Genomic DNA, 15962 nt, shown 5'->3' with positions numbered 1-15962 from the left:
CCCGTTTACATTTAAGGTTAATACTGTTATGTGTGAATTTGATCCTGTCATGATGCTAGCTGGTTATTTTGCCCATTAGTTGTTGCGACTTTTTCATAGTGTTGATGGTCTTTATAATTTGGTATGTTTTTGCAGTGGCTGGTACCATTTTTTTCTTTCCATATTTAGTGCTTTTTTCAGGAGCTTTTGTAAGACAGGCTTGGTGGTGACAAAAATCTCTCAACATTTGCCTGTTTGAGAAGGATTTTATTTCTCCTTCACTTATGAAGCTTAGTTTGGCTGGATATGAAATTCCAGGTTGACAATTCTTTTAAGAATGTTGAATATTGGCCTCCACTCTCTCCTGGCTTGTAGGGTTTCTGCAGAGAGATCTGCTGTTAGTCTGATGGACTTCCCTTTGTGCATAACTCGGCCTTTCTCTCTAGCTGCCCTTAACATTTTTTCCTTCATTTCAACCTTGGTGATTCTGATGATTATGTGTCTTGGGGTTGCTCTTCTCGAGGAGTATCTTTGTAATGTTCTCTGTATTTTCTGAATTTGAACGTTGGCCTGTCTTGCTAGGTTGAGGATGTTCTCCTGGATAATATCCTGAAGAGTGTTTTCCAACTTGGTTCCATTCTCCCTGTCACTTTCAGGTACACCAATCAAATGTAGATTTGTTCCTCTCCCATAGTCCCATATTTCTTAGAGGATTTTTTTCATTTGCGTTCGTTCTTTTTTCTCTAATCTTGTCTTCATGCTTTATTTCATTAAGTTGATCTTCAATCTCTGATATCCTTTCTTCTGCATGATCGATTCGGCTATTGATACTTATTTATGCTTCATGAAGTTCTCATGCTGTGTTTTTCAGCTCCATCAGGTCATTTATGTTCTTCTCTAAGGTGATTATTTTAGTTAGCAATTCCTCTAACATTTTTTCAAGGTTCTTAGCTTCCTTGTATTGGGTTAGAACATGCTCCTTTAGCTTAGAGGAGTTTGTTATTACGCACCTTCTGAAGCCTACTTTTGTCAGTTTATCAGACTCTTTCCCTGTCCAGTTTCGTTCCCTTGCTGGTGAAGAGTTGTGATCCTTTGGAGGAGAAGAAGCATTCTGGTTTTTGGAATTTGCAGCCTTTTTGTGCTGGTTTTCCTCATCTTCATAGATTTATCTACCTTTGGTCTTTCATGCTGGTGGCTTTTGGGTGGGGTTTCTGCGTGAATGTCCTTTTTTTGATGTTGATACTATTCCTTTCTGTTAGTTTTTCTTCTAAGGGTATGGCCTTTCTGCTGCAGGTTTGCTAGAGTTTGCTGGAGGTCTACTCCAGACTCTGTTTGCCTGGGTATCATGGGTGGAGGCTGCAGAACGGCCAAGATTGCACAGTTTCTCAGGGCTTCTCTTGGCTAGGGGTTGGAGTTTCCCAACCCCTTGAGCTTTCCAGGTGAGGCAACACCACACCCTGCTTCGGCTTGCCCTCCATGGGCTCCACTCACTGTCTAACCAGTCCCAATGAGATGAGCCAGGTACCTCAGTTGGAAATGCAGAAATAACCACCTTCTGCATTGATCTTGCTGATGTGTCTGGATTTGGTGGGTTCTTGGTCTTGCTGACTTCGAGAATGAAGCTGCAGACCCTTGCAGTGAGTGTTACAGTTCTAAAAGATGAGGTGTCTGGAGTTTGTTCCTTCAGATGTTCAGATGTGTCCAAAGTTTCTTTCTTCTGGTGGGTTCATGTTCTCACTGACTTCAGAAGTGACGCTGCAGACCTTCGCGGTGAGTGTTACAGCTCTTAAGGCGGTGCTCTGGAGTTGTTTGTTCCTCCCGTCTGGAGTTGTTCATCCCTCCCTGTGTGTTCGTGGTCTCGCTGGCCTCAGGAGTGAAGCTGCAGACCTTTGCGGTGAGTGCTACAGCTCATAAAGGTGGCGCAGACCCAAAGAATGAGCAGCAGCAAGATTTATTGTGAAGAGAGAAGGAACAAAGCTTCCACAGCATGGAACGGAACTGGAGCAGGTTGTCGCTGCTGGCTGGGGTGGGCTGCTTTTATTCCCTTATCTGGCCCCACTCACATCCTACTGTGTGCTCCATTTTGTGGAGAGCTGATTGGTCCATTTTACAGGGAGTTGACTGGTCCATTTAGAAACCTTTAGCTAGACACAGTGCTAATTGGTGCGTTTACAATCCCTTAGCTAGACACAAAAGTTCTCCAAGTCCCTTACCACATTAGCTAGACACAGAGTGGTGATTGGTGCCTTTCCAAACTTTTAGCTAGACACAGAGTGCTGATTGGTGCGTTTACAAACCTTTAGCTACAGGGAAAAGTTCTCCAAGTCCCCACCCGCCCCAGAAGCCCAGCTGGCTTTACCTCTCAATGGCATTCACTGCAGGACTTGGTGGCACCTAGCCAGGGCACTCCTGCAGCCCAGAGGGAGCTCCTCCCCTGATCAAGCCCAGCAGGTGCTGGCCAGTTGCCCCAGGCAGGCCTGCCAGAGCCATGTGTGCCCCAGCTCCTGACTGCACCTCTCCCTCCACACCTTCCTGCCAGCAGAGGGAGTCAACCGGGTCTGGCCTCGGCCATCCCCAGAGAGGGCAGGCCCCCACAGCGCAGCGGTGGGCTGAAGGGCTCCTGGATTGCAGCCAGAGCGGACTCCGGGACCGGGAGGTGCCGAGAGCGAGGAATGCTACCACGTTGTCACCTCTCACTAGGAGCTGCAGATCGGAGCTGTTCCGATTCTGCCATCTTGCCAGTCCCTACCCTATCAATTCTTTCAGGGATTGTGCCTTTGATTTCATGTCTAAAATGTAATCATCAAACCCAAGATCACCTATATTTTCTCCTGTGTTATCTTCTAGTAGTTTTATAGTTTTGCATTTTACATTGAAGCCTGTGATCACTTTGAGTTACTTTTTACGCACAGCTTGTAGTCTGTCTAGATTTATTTTTTGACATGTGTATATCCAGTTGTTCCAGTATTACTTGTTGAAAGTACTACCTTTCTTCCATGGTCTTGGCTCTGCTGAATGATAAAAGATCAGTTGATTATGAGACCTTTGTCAGATGGGTAGATTGCAAAATTTATCTCCCACTCTGTAGGTTGCCTGTTTGCTCTGATGATAGTTTATTTTGCTGTGCAGAACCTCTTTAATTTAATTAGATCCCATTGGTCAAATTTTGCTGTTGTTGCAATTGGTTTTGGTGATTTCATTAGGAAATCTTTGCCCATTCCTAAGTCCTGAATGGTATCGCCTAGATTTTCTTCTAGGAATTTTATAGTTTTGGGTTTTACATTTAAGTCTTTAATCTATCTTGAGTTAATTTTAAGGAACTTGAACAAATTTACAAGAAAGTAAACAAGCAAATTCATTAAAAAGTGGGCAAAGGACATGAACAGACACTTCTCAAAAGAAGACATTCATGAGGCCAACAAAAATGAATAAAAAGCTCAACATCACTGATCATTAGATAAATAAACATTAAAACCACAATAAGATACCACCTCATGCCAGTCATAATGGTGATTGTTAAAAATTCAAGAAACAACAGATTCTGGTGGGGTTGCAGAGAAATAGAAATACTTTTACAATGTTGGTGGGAATGTAAATTAGTTTAACCATTGTGGAAGATGGTGTGGTGATTCCTCAAAGATCTAGAACCAGAAATACCATTTGACCCAGCAATTCCATTTCACTGCAGCACTATTCACAATAGCAAAGACATGGAATCAATCCAAATGCCCATCACTGATAGACTGGATAAAGAAAATGTGGTACATATATAACATGGAAGAGTATGCAGCCATAAAAAGGAAAGAGATCATGTCCCGTGTAAGATTGTGGATGGAGCTGGAACCCATTATCCTCAGCAAACTAATGCAGTAATAGAATACCAAACACTGCATATTCTCACTTGTAAGTGAGAGCTGAACAGCGAGAACACATGGACATATGGAGGGGAACATCACACACTGAGACTTACCAGTGGTGGGAGGGAGAGCATTAGGAAAAATAGCTAATGTATGCTGGGCTTAATACTGAGGTGATGGGTTGAAAGGTGCAGCAAACCACCATGGCACATGTTTACCTATGTAAGGAGACTGCACATCCTGAACATGTTTCCTGGAGCTTAAAATGAATTTCTTAAAATAAAATTAAAAAGAACAGTGGATTATGTTTATGTGGATCTATTTCTTGGCTCTTTTTTCTGTTCCATTAATCTATTTAGCTAATTTTTCACCACTATTACAATCTCTTGATTACTGAGTTTCATAGTAAATCTTGAAGTAAAGATTTTCATTCCTTCAATTCTATATACTTTCAATATGGATTGACTATTCTGGGCTCTTTACCTCTACATATAAATTTTGGAATCAGTTTGTTATACACAAAATAACTTGCTAGGATTTTAATTAAAATTGAATTGAATTTATTGCCCAATTTTGGAAAAACTGAACTTGACAACGTTGAATCTTCCTATCCGTGAACGTGAAATATCTCTTCATTTATTTAGTTATTCTTTGATTTCTTTGATCAGAATTTTATAGTTTTCCTCATATAGATCTTATACATATTTTATTATAACTATTTCATTTTTTAATGTTAATATAAATAGTATTGTGTTTTCCATTTTTAATTCCACTTGTTCATTGCTGGTATATAGGAAAGAAGTTGATTTTCATATTTTAACCTTTCTATGAAGTTTCTATGAAGTATATTAGTTCCAGGAGATTTTTGCTGATTCTTTCAGATTTTTGACATTGTTTAGACTCATCTACAATCAAGACAGTTTTATTTCTTTCTTCCCAATCAATGTGCTTTATTTTTTTTCTCTTATTATGTTAGCCAGTACTGCTAGTACAGTATTGAAAAAGAGTAGTGAGAGGACTCATACTTGTCTTGTTTCTCATCTTAGTGGAAATGCTTCTAGTTTCTCACCATTTAGTGTGGTGTGAGCTGTGAGTTTTCTGTAGGTGTACCTTATCAATTGGAGGAAGTCCCCCTCATTCATAGTTCACTGAGTTGTTGCTTTTTTTTTTTAAACACAAATAGTTGTTGGAGTTTGTCAAAGGCTTTGTCTGCATCTATTGATGTGATCATGTTGTTTTTCTTTTTTAGTGTATTCTGACGGTGGATTCTGCTAATTGATTTTTGAATGCTGAAGGAGTCTTGCATACGTGGGATGCCCCTTTTGGTCTTGGTATGTAATACTTTTTATACATTGTTGGATTCAACTTGCTAAGAATTTGCTGAGGATTTTTGCATCTGTGTTTATGAGAGTTATTGGTCTGTGATTTTACTTTTTTGGAAAACTTTTTTATCTGATTTTGGTATTAGTATGATGTAAGCCTCAAAGAATGAGTTAGAGTATTACCTTTGCCTCTACTAATGAAAATTGTAAAGAACTTGGCATAATCTCTTTCTTACATGTTTGGTAGAATTTACTAGTGAACCAAACTGGGCTTAGCGCTTTCTGTTTGGAAGGTTATTAATTTTTATTCAATTTTAAATAGATATAAGACAATCCAAATTGTCTATTTCTTCTTGTGTGAATTTTGGCAGATTTTTCTCCCCACCACCGCCCCCAAGGAACTGACTCGTTTCATCTAGGTTATCAAAGATGTGGGCCTATGGGTATGGTGGCTCACCCCTGTAATCCCAGCACTTTGGGAGAACGAGGCAGCTGGACTGCTTGAGGTCGGGAGTTCAAGAACAGCCTGGCCAGCATGGTGAAACCCGATCTCTAAAATATACAAAATAATTAGCCAAGCGTGGTAGCACATGCCTGTAATCCCAGTTACTCAGGAGACTGAGGTGAGAAAATCGCTTGAATCTGGGAGGCAGAGACTTCAGTGAGCCAAAATCACATCACTGCACTCTAGCCTGGGCAACAGGGTGAGCCACCATCAAAAAAAAAAAAAAGAATAGTATGAACCTGAAGTTGTTCATATTATTCTTTTTTATCCTTTAAATGTCCATAAGATCTTTAATGATGTTCTTTCTTTCATTTCTGACATTAGTAATTTTTGGTTTTTCTCTATTTTACTTAGCCTGGCCAAAAACTTATCATTTTATTTTTTCATTTTTTCAATCTTCTAAAAGAACAAGTTTGTGACTTTATGGGTTTTCTCTTCTGTGGATTTCCTATTTTCAATTTTATTGGTTACTGTTCTAATAGTTATTGCTTCTCTCTGTTACACATTGGATGTAATCCACTTTACTTTTCCTAGTTTCCTAAGGGGGAAGCTTAAATGACTGATTTTAGATACTTCTTTTTTTCTAATATGTGAGTTCAATGCTATAAATTTCCTTTAAGCACTGCTTTTGCTGATTCCTATATTTGTATTGATTTACAATAGTTGCACATATTTTGGGGGTGTGTGTGATATTTTGATACATGTATATAATGTGTAGTAATGAAATCAGGATAATTTTGATAAATTGTGTTCCTGTTTTTATTTAGTCAAAAGTGTTTTATTATTTTTATTGAGATTTCTTCAACTCATATTTTATTTAGAAGTGTATTGTTTAATTTCGATGGGTGTCAAAATTTTTCAGTTATCTTGCTATTATTGATTCCTAGTTTAACTCCATGTGGTCTGAAAGAAGACATTTTATGATTTCTATTCTTTTAAATATGTTAAAGTATGTTTTATGGACCAGAATGTGGCCTATCTTGATAAATGTTCCTTCCATGTTAGCTTGGGAAGAGTTTAGATTATGCTGCTATTGGATGAAATTGTCTATAGGTGTCAATTATATTCAGTTGATTGATAGTTTCACTGAGTTCGCCTGTGTCCTTACTGATGTTCTGTCTGCTGGATCTGTCTGTTTCTGATAGAGGGTTTGTTGATGTCTCCAACTATAATATTAGATTTATCCAATTTTCACAGTTCTAATGGTTTTTGCTTCGCATATTCTGATGCTTTGACACATACACATTAAGGGTGACCATTTCTTCTTTGAGAATCCACCCCTTTATCATCATGTAATATGACTTTTTACCTATTTTAATTTTTAGATTTGCTTGGAAGCCTGCTTGGTCTGAAATTAATATACCTATGCTGATTTTCCAACATTAGTATTAGCAAGGTATATCTTTCCTCATCCATTTGTTTTTAATCTACATATGTCTTTATATTTTAAGTGGGTTTTTTACAGACAATATGTAGTTTGGTCTTTTTCTATTCTGACAATTTTTGTTTTTCCCTTGGAACATCTAGACCGTTGACATTCAAAGTGATTACTCATATACTTGAATTAATATCTACCATATTTGTTATTGTTTTCTGTTCTTGCCCTTGTTCTTTGTTCCTATTCCTATTTTGTCTTCTTTTTTTTAACTTTTGTGATTTTAATTATGTGGTTTGCATAATTGTATTTTTCTCTCATGCCTTAGCATACAAAGTATCATTTTAAAAACATTTTGAGGGGTTTGCTATAGTTTGCAACATACATTCACAACTAATCCAAGCCCCCTTTCACATAACACTATACTGACCCATGGATAGTGTGTACTTTCAAATGACAAAATAATCCTATTTTCTCCCTCCCATCGCTTGTATCATTGCTGTCATTCATTTTACTCACGTGTATGTAAGCAAACTTATATACTCTCTCTACACACACACATAAGAACATTTAATTGAATACATTGTTTTATTTAACTCTCAGGCTTTCCCACATTAAGCCTCCGGCAATACATCAATTACAGTTCAGATTTTTTTCTTATCCCGACACTAGTTTGCCTCCCACCTTCCCAGAGTAGATGTAGTTGTTAGTTTTTGCTTCAGTGAGTTATGACTTAATAAATTTTAAGTTTTCTACCTACATTCACCGAGACTTAGTTTTCTTACCTGTAAAGCTTGCACAATAACAGGCTGGGTTTTTTGTGGGGGTAAATTAAAAATGTTTGTGGAAATAAAATGGCTACAGTAATGACTACAGTAGATAGTAATGTAGTAGTACTACATAATGACTACATAATGACTACAGTAGAGTCATTTCTCATCTTGGGGTAAATTATAAATCCAGCACTGAATCAGTAAAACAGTCTTCCGTAGATACTTTTATGTTTCTCTATACTTTTAAAATTAATATTTATTTCTTATTCGTTTCTGTATTTCTTCCTGATACCAATGACAGAATTACCACGAGGTCATCTAGCCAGATTTTCAGTTATTAATCAATGAATGGTAAATCTTAGAATTGCTTATATATTTCTTCCTCAGGTTTTACCAATATGAAAGATTACTTCATGTTTCATTACTTAATTTACTTCTTAATTTCAATTCATTTTCTAGCATGGATAAACATGCATTTTTACACACACACATATACACACACTCTCCTTAATACAGAGCAAACAGAAATAAATGTACATGTATATATGTGTCAAAAAATATGGATAAGAATGTATATGACAGTACTTTTATAACAGGCCCAAATGGGAAACAAATGAAATGTTCATAAACAAAATAATTATGCACATACATTGTGGAATATTCAATTACTAAGGTACTTTACAGCCATGATAATAAACTACTCCCACATATAACATGGAACAATATGGATGCATCTCATACACAATAATAAAAGATGAAATAATACATAAGGTGCAATTTCATACCTTTTATCTACAAATAAAGACATAAAATATGACATAAATATACTCCCACATACACACTTTTCACATAAAGGAAATATGAATCCTGTGTGTCAGATATCAGGATAGCAGTGTTTTGGGGAGGAGAAAGAAGTCAAGATTGATGAGGGTCACAAGGGAAGTTTCTGGGATGGTGATAATTTCCTACTCATTTACAAGTGTATATTTTCGATGGCATATAGACATGAAAGCTTATGGTTTGTACACTACTCTACATGCTATACATCAATAAAAATGAGAAGTTGTTTTTTGTTTTCTTTAAGTTATAGAAATATGGATTCCTATAATTTAAATGCACTAATAAGGTATATTTAATAAATGATAGTATAACTGTTGTTAGAAACACCAGGTTCTTAATAGAAGTTAGCTTTTCTTCATTGATAATACTACATCTGCTGTGCCTGGTGCTGGGGTGTAATGATGAACCCATTGCTATCAGGTCATTGACAGCACGCACCCACACATAAGAGACTCCAGGCTGCTAAAGGGATTTTACAGCATAAACCTAAGGAAGTTAGTTTCTTTAAAATAAAAGTATAAGTTTAGCTACAACTATTAGGTAAATAATAAATTGATATTAAAATGTGGTATTAACAATAAAAACATGCTTAGCGTTAAATTAACTATTAACAGTAGCTTGCAACTTTCATTATAATTCCTTGCATTCATCAATTTTTATGTATTTTTGTTCACACTTCTGGGATTAATTGAAAGATCCTTTTCATGTGCTTATTCCTTTCACAATTGTGTTTTTAGTTTTTATTTGCCACATTCTGTGGTAGATTCAAAGACACAAAAGTAAAAGATACTATCCCTATCTTTAAAAACTTTTCATATAGAATATTACAAATTAAGCAATGATGATAACACATTGTAATTTGTTCCGATAGTTATTCTCGTGGTGCTACAAAAGTAAGAAACAGTGGTTTACAACTCCAAAGGGAGTGGATCAGAACAAAGCAGAGGTTTTCTGACTAGAAGGTGACAAATTGTAGTTGGACAGTGAATGAAGAAGAGCATGCTCAAAGGTACTTTCATCATTCAGTTTATTTTATTAAATATTAATTATTATTTATTTAGTAGCCACCCTTCAATAAAAGACTTGAAGGGATGGAGTTGGACTCATCTTTAATCACCAATAGCTGTCATTTTTTGAGAGACAAAATATGACAGATCCTTAAATAATGGGACAATCAAATTTAATGTAGCCATTAAAATACAGTACTCCTAACAAGGTCTCCACAAGGCCAGCAAATCATTGCTAAAATGGCTTTGAGACAATAACACTGTCTAGATATGAGACGAACATAACTCCGGCAGAAAAGACTTGACCTTGTGTTGATCCCGGCTGCCTCTACATCTTTACTGTTAACAGAACCCATGTTCTATTTGGTGGGGTCTTTAAATAATTTACTAAGAGACCAGGTAACTCAGCCATAAATGAAAGATCAGAAGAAAGAGACACGACACTTGAAATACGGAATAGAAGGGCATGAGTATAGCGAGTTATTATTGTTCTAGAGAACATCTTTTCATTTTTTTGTGTATTTTTATGACTGGGAAATTTTCATGTCCTGAATTCTTCTAATCTGCAAAAGTAATATTTTTATCTTTGTGACTTTACTACCATCACCCAAGTAGCCATGGCTTTTATAAATCCTGTGTAGTCACTAAAACTACTCTACATGCACTTGGCTTTGTTAATGTCCAAGATAAATTAAAAAGCAAAATAAATTTACATTTGCATGTTTTCAGGAAGAATCCTCAATTAAATATTATTTATGGAGACAAAATATTTTGTTAAGTTTTAATATTTCTAAAAATAATTGGATATTCTAAATAAAAGAACCAGTGTAAAACTGGCCCAAATGGGAATAGTCAGATATTAGAAAATGTCTATCCAAAGTGCAGATGGTAACCAGGAGTTCAACAGAAATTAAGAGGCAGGTATATCAAGGAAAATATATGGCAGTGCCAAATGGACTATGCAACGATGTTTGCTTCATTTATTCCACTCTCTTAAACCATATTTGTTGTCTGCTTTGTATAAGACAATGTTCTATGTGCTTGAAACACAATGATGATAATTCTGTGAGGCTCTCTCCCATTGAGGAACTCATATTCCAGTGGGAGTAGACAATTCCCAATAATACATAGCTTTCAATCTAAATACAGCTAGAAAAGAGAGAGAGGCAAAAAGAGCTTTATTGCTAATGCACTTTGTTCTTTCACCTATTATTCATCAGCAAACAATTGTTGGACACCGATTTGAAAAGGTCTTCTGCCAAATGCTAAAAAGATACAATGAGACACGGTTTGCCTACAAACTGCTGATTATCCTGGAGGTCAGAGATAGCTACATGTTCAAAGTATTTGGCTTCTCTGGAACTGCTGCTCTCTTGGACAGCTAGTTTTTGAGGACATACTATTCATAGTGAAATAAAGTCAAGGTTGTTTCATTTCTATTGATTAGAAAACATGAATGTGTAATAAAACTCTTCCATTGTTGGGCAGGTTTAATTATATAATCTCATATATGTGAAAATATTTGTCTAGAGCCAAATAGAGGAATTAGAATTACTGGATTAAAAGACTCTTTGAATTTATACATCTAAAAGAGTTAGTCAAATTTTCCTTTTTGATAATTTTATAAATTTATATTCCCAATGGCAATATTGTTATACAACCTCAATAACATGGTGTTACTGGACTTACATATTTTGGTCATGTGGATTGATGAAAAATAAATATCATTATATTACTTGTATTTTCTTAGTAAATTGAGATTGAGCATGCTGTAATATTTAAGAGGTATTTCCATTTCCATTTATTTGAATTACCTATTCATACCCTGTGTTCATTTTTCTATTGATTTGTTAATATTTTTCTTAGTTATTGCTGGCAGTTCTTAATCCTTTGCAATATACATTGCAAATGTTTTCTCAGCTTTTAATTTGTTCTTGGACTTAGGTTATGGTATTTCTTCATCTATGTGATATTTTTAATGCTGTTGACTTTATTCTTTAAAAAATAAACTTTCATAGCCTCTATATTTTGAATCATAGAAAGGCCTCAGCAGCTGGAATGACATAAAGTAATTCTCTGTTTTTCTCGTGTATTTTTATGATTTTCATTTTTTTAATGTTCGAATATGTGATGCACTTGGAATTCATTGTGATATTATGTACCAAGCAGAAGGGCACCACCTTCAAATTTTTCCAAATAACCCCCAGTGTTCCTAATACCACTGACCTAATGATTCAGTTAATTATCCACAGGACTTGAGACAACCCTATAAAATATATTCAATCCTTATATATATTTGGGCTTATTTTTGGACTTCTTATTCTCCTTATTAATCTTTCTAGAGACAGACAATATTATTTCATGTCAATACAATTTATGTCAATCCTACTTAGTTATTGGGAAATATGTTTTAATATCTATTATGGCTAGCCATTGCTTTTCCTTGTTCAAAATTTCTTGGATGTTTGCATCTCTTGGTATGATTTTTTAAGTAAACTGTTTTATCAAGTCCTTTTTCTCCCTCAAAGGATGTGAGAAAACCTATTGGTATTATTATTTGCATCATGCTAAATTTAACAACTTAGAGTTGACATTCTTTCATTATTTGTCCTTCCTCTTCAAGAACATGGTTCAAGCCTTCCTTTAAGGCCTTTAAAATGATTTTAAACTTTTCTTCACATAGGTATTGCACATTTCTAGTTAGGTTTATCCCTAGCTATTTTATCTCTGTAAATCAATGTTATTTTTTGCCTGTGTCCCTTTATAGACCTGTCTGGATTTGATCTTTTTCTGACATTGAATGCATCTGCAAGCACATCTCCTATTTCTGTCCCTTGGTGTCCCAAGCACATTCTTACTTCCTACGTTAATATGTATGTCCATTGTAATTTTTTTTTAAAAAAAGCAGTTCCCTGTGCTTCAGTTAATTTTTAACAGTTTTGACCACCACACCCGCCACCTACCTTGGACATCCTCAGTATTAGAATGGTGTAGTGTAGGATGGGTGTGGTCTGTGTTATCCTATCACCTAGTTATCCTCTTCCTAGGAGAAGAGCATGTTATGTAGCTGCCTTTATAATCTGGCAATTATTTATTGTGCAGAAAGTGGAAGCACATAATTGTTGTTTCTTTCTCTCCAGAGTTTCTATTTTGTCTTTTGGTTTTATTTATTTGTTTTCAGAGATTATTCTCATGTTTGTTCTCTTCTTCTCTGGGTAAGCATTTAAGACTCCCCTCCCTTAGCCAGCCCCTAGTCTTCCTGCAGTTATCATCTCTTCCCACCCCACACCCTCATGCTCTCTCAATGTTTTTTCTTTTTTCCTGGTCATCTTTTCTTTGGCAGGGTCTCTATTAAAAAGTCCAGGCTGACTCTCTCCCACTAATAATGCTGATCTTTGGAGTAGTATGTGCTTTCTTCACCTTTACTTAAGTGTAGTAGGAAATTCAGTTCAATCTTCTTTCTCTATAGTGCTATTTAGGTGCAGCTCCAGAACGATTTTCATCTTTAGACAGTTTGGGGTAAGGGGTAAACACTATTAGAACGCCAAAGGGTGAACAGATGTCCTGTTTTATTGTTGTTGTTTGTTTGCTTGCTTCTTTGTTTTGAGTGGGAAAGGCCCTCCTCACTTCCCCCATGGAGAGGATGGCAAGTTAGAGTGCTTGGAAATGCATAGAATTCCAATTTTGCTATCCAAAGGGACTCTCTATGGACTCTTCACACCGCACCATTTTACAGGTGGGGTGAACGACCGCTAATGCTAGTAGAAGCAGGTTTTATAGCCTCACTTTGCAATACATATGTTTTTTTTTTTTAATTTTTATTTTTATTTTTATTTTTTTTTAGGGTACATGTGCATGATGTTTATATCATGTATAACTCCCCAATGCAATCCCTCCCTCCTCCCCCCTCCCCCTGATAGGCCCCAGTGTGTGATGTTCCCCTTCCCGAGTCCAAGTGATCTCATTGTTCAGTTCCCACCTATGAGTGAGAACATGCGGTGTTTGGTTTTCTCTTCTTGTGATAGTTTGCTAAGAATGATGGTTTCCAGCTGCATCCATGTCCCTACAAAGGACGCAAACTCATCCTTTTTGATGGCTGCATAGTATTCCATGGTGTATATGTGCCACATTTTCTTAATCCAGTCTGTCACAGATGGACATTTGGGTTGATTCCAAGTCTTTGCTATTGTGAATAGTGCCGCAATAAACAAACGTGTGCATGTGTCTTTGTAGTAGAGTAATTTATAATCCTTTGGGTATATACCCAGTAGTGGGATGGCTGGGTCATATGGTACATCTAGTTCTAGATCCTTGAGGAAACGCCATACTGTTTTCCATAATGGTTGAACTAGTTTACAATCCCACCAACAGTGTAAAAGTGTTCCTATTTCTCCACATCCTCTCCAACACCTGTTGTTTCCTGACTTCTTAATGATTGCCATTCTAACTGGTGTGAGATGGTATCTCATTGTGGTTTTGATTTGCATTTCTCTGATGGCCAGTGATGATGAGCATTTTTTCATGTGTCTGTTGGCTGTATGGATGTCTTCTTTTGAGAAATGTCTGTTCATATCCTTTCCCCACTTTTTGATGGGGTTGTTTGCTTTTTTCTTGTATATTTGTTTGAGCTCTTGGTAGATTCTGGATATTAGCCCTTTGTCAGATGAGTAGGTTGCAAAAATTTTTTCCCATTCTGTAGGTTGCCTGTTCACTCTGATGGTAGTTTCTTTTGCTGTGCAAAAGCTCTTTAGTTTAATTAGATCCCATGTGTCAATTTTTGCTTTTGCTGCCGTTGCTTTTGGTGTTTTAGACATGAAGTCCTTGCCCATGCCTATGTCCTGAATGGTACTACCTAGATTTTCTTCTAGGGTTTTTATGGTATTAGGTCTAACATTTAAGTCTCTAATCCATCTTGAATTAATTTTCGTATAAGGGGTAAGGAAAGGATCCAGTTTCAGCTTTCTACTTATGGCTAGCCAATTTCCCCAGCACCATTTATTAAATAGGGAATCCTTTCCCCATTTCTTGTTTCTCTCAGGTTTGTCAAAGATCAGATGGCTGTAGATGTGTGGTATTATTTCTGAGGACTCTGTTCTGTTCCATTGGTCTATATCTCTGTTGTGGTACCAGTACCATGCTGTTTTGGTTACTGTAGCCTTGTAGTATAGTTTGAAGTCAGGTAGCGTGACGCCTCCAGCTTTGTCCTTTTGACTTAGGATTGTCTTGGCAATGCGGGCTCTTTTTTGGTTCCATATGAACTTTAAAGCCGTTTTTTCCAATTCTGTGAAGAAACTCATTGGTAGCTTGATGGGGATGGCATTGAATCTATAAATAACCTTGGGCAGTATGGCCATTTTCACGATATTGATTCTTCCTATCCATGAGCATGGTATGTTCTTCCATTTGTTTGTGTCCTCTTTGATTTCACTGAGCAGTGGTTTGTAGTTCTCCTTGAAGAGGTCCTTTACATCCTTTGTAAGCTGGATTCCTAGGTATTTTATTCTCTTTGAAGCAATTGTGAATGGAAGTTGATTCCTGATTTGGCTCTCTGCTTGTCTGTTACTGGTGTATAAGAATGCTTGTGATTTTTGCACATTAATTTTGTATCCTGAGACTTTGCTGAAGTTGCTTATCAGCTTAAGCAGATTTTGGGCTGAGACAATGGGGTTTTCTAAATATACAATCATGTCATCTGCAAACAGGGACAATTTGACTTCTTCTTTTCCTAACTGGATACCCTTGATTTCTTTCTCTTGCCTGATTGCCCTAGCCAGAACTTCCAACACTATGTTGAATAGGAGTGGTGAGAGAGGGCATCCCTGTCTTGTGCCAGTTTTCAAAGGGAATTTTTCCAGTTTTTGCCCATTCAGTATGATATTAGCTGTGGGTTTGTCATAAATAGCTCTTATTATTTTGAGGTACGTTCCATCAATACCAAATTTATTGAGCGTTTTTAGCATAAAGGGCTGTTGAATTTTGTCAAAAGCCTTTTCTGCATCTATTGAGATAATCATGTGGTTCTTGTCTTTGGTTCTGTTTATATGCTGGATTACGTTTATTGATTTGCGAATGTTGAACCAGCCTTGCATCCCAGGGATGAAGCCCACTTGATCATGGTGGATAAGCTTTTTGATGTGCTGCTGAATCCGGTTTGCCAGTATTTTATTGAGGATTTTTGCATCGATGTTCATCAGGGATATTGGTCTAAAATTCTCTCTTTTTGTTGTGTCTCTGCCAGGCTTTGGTATCAGGATGATGTTGGCCTCATAAAAAGAGTTAGGGAGGATTCCCTCTTTTTCTATTG

The 15962-nt window shown here is 36.7% G+C and overlaps 2 protein-coding genes across 3 annotated transcripts in view; both read left to right on the top strand.

The window, feature by feature from the left end:
• The window catches only part of LOC117095266 (SH3 domain and tetratricopeptide repeat-containing protein 1-like), a 563227-nt gene that overhangs the window by 345187 nt on the left and 202078 nt on the right, over positions 1 to 15962 (top strand). The gene's annotated exons all lie outside the window — the stretch shown is intronic.
• Positions 1 to 15962, top strand: part of LOC117095263 (ATP-dependent 6-phosphofructokinase, platelet type-like) — a 430270-nt gene that overhangs the window by 304959 nt on the left and 109349 nt on the right. For both annotated transcript variants that reach the window (XM_033232061.1, XM_033232057.1), the window contains exon 3: positions 5086 to 5167. The gene's annotated coding sequence lies outside the window, so the exon portion shown is untranslated. The remainder of the gene's footprint in view (positions 1 to 5085; positions 5168 to 15962) is intronic.

The sequence above is a fragment of the Trachypithecus francoisi genome, unplaced genomic scaffold (genome assembly GCF_009764315.1).
Source record: "Trachypithecus francoisi isolate TF-2019V2 unplaced genomic scaffold, Tfra_2.0 Lachesis_group13, whole genome shotgun sequence".
NCBI classification, from domain to species: domain Eukaryota; kingdom Metazoa; phylum Chordata; class Mammalia; order Primates; family Cercopithecidae; genus Trachypithecus; species Trachypithecus francoisi.
This window is presented reverse-complemented; position numbering and strand designations above follow the sequence as displayed.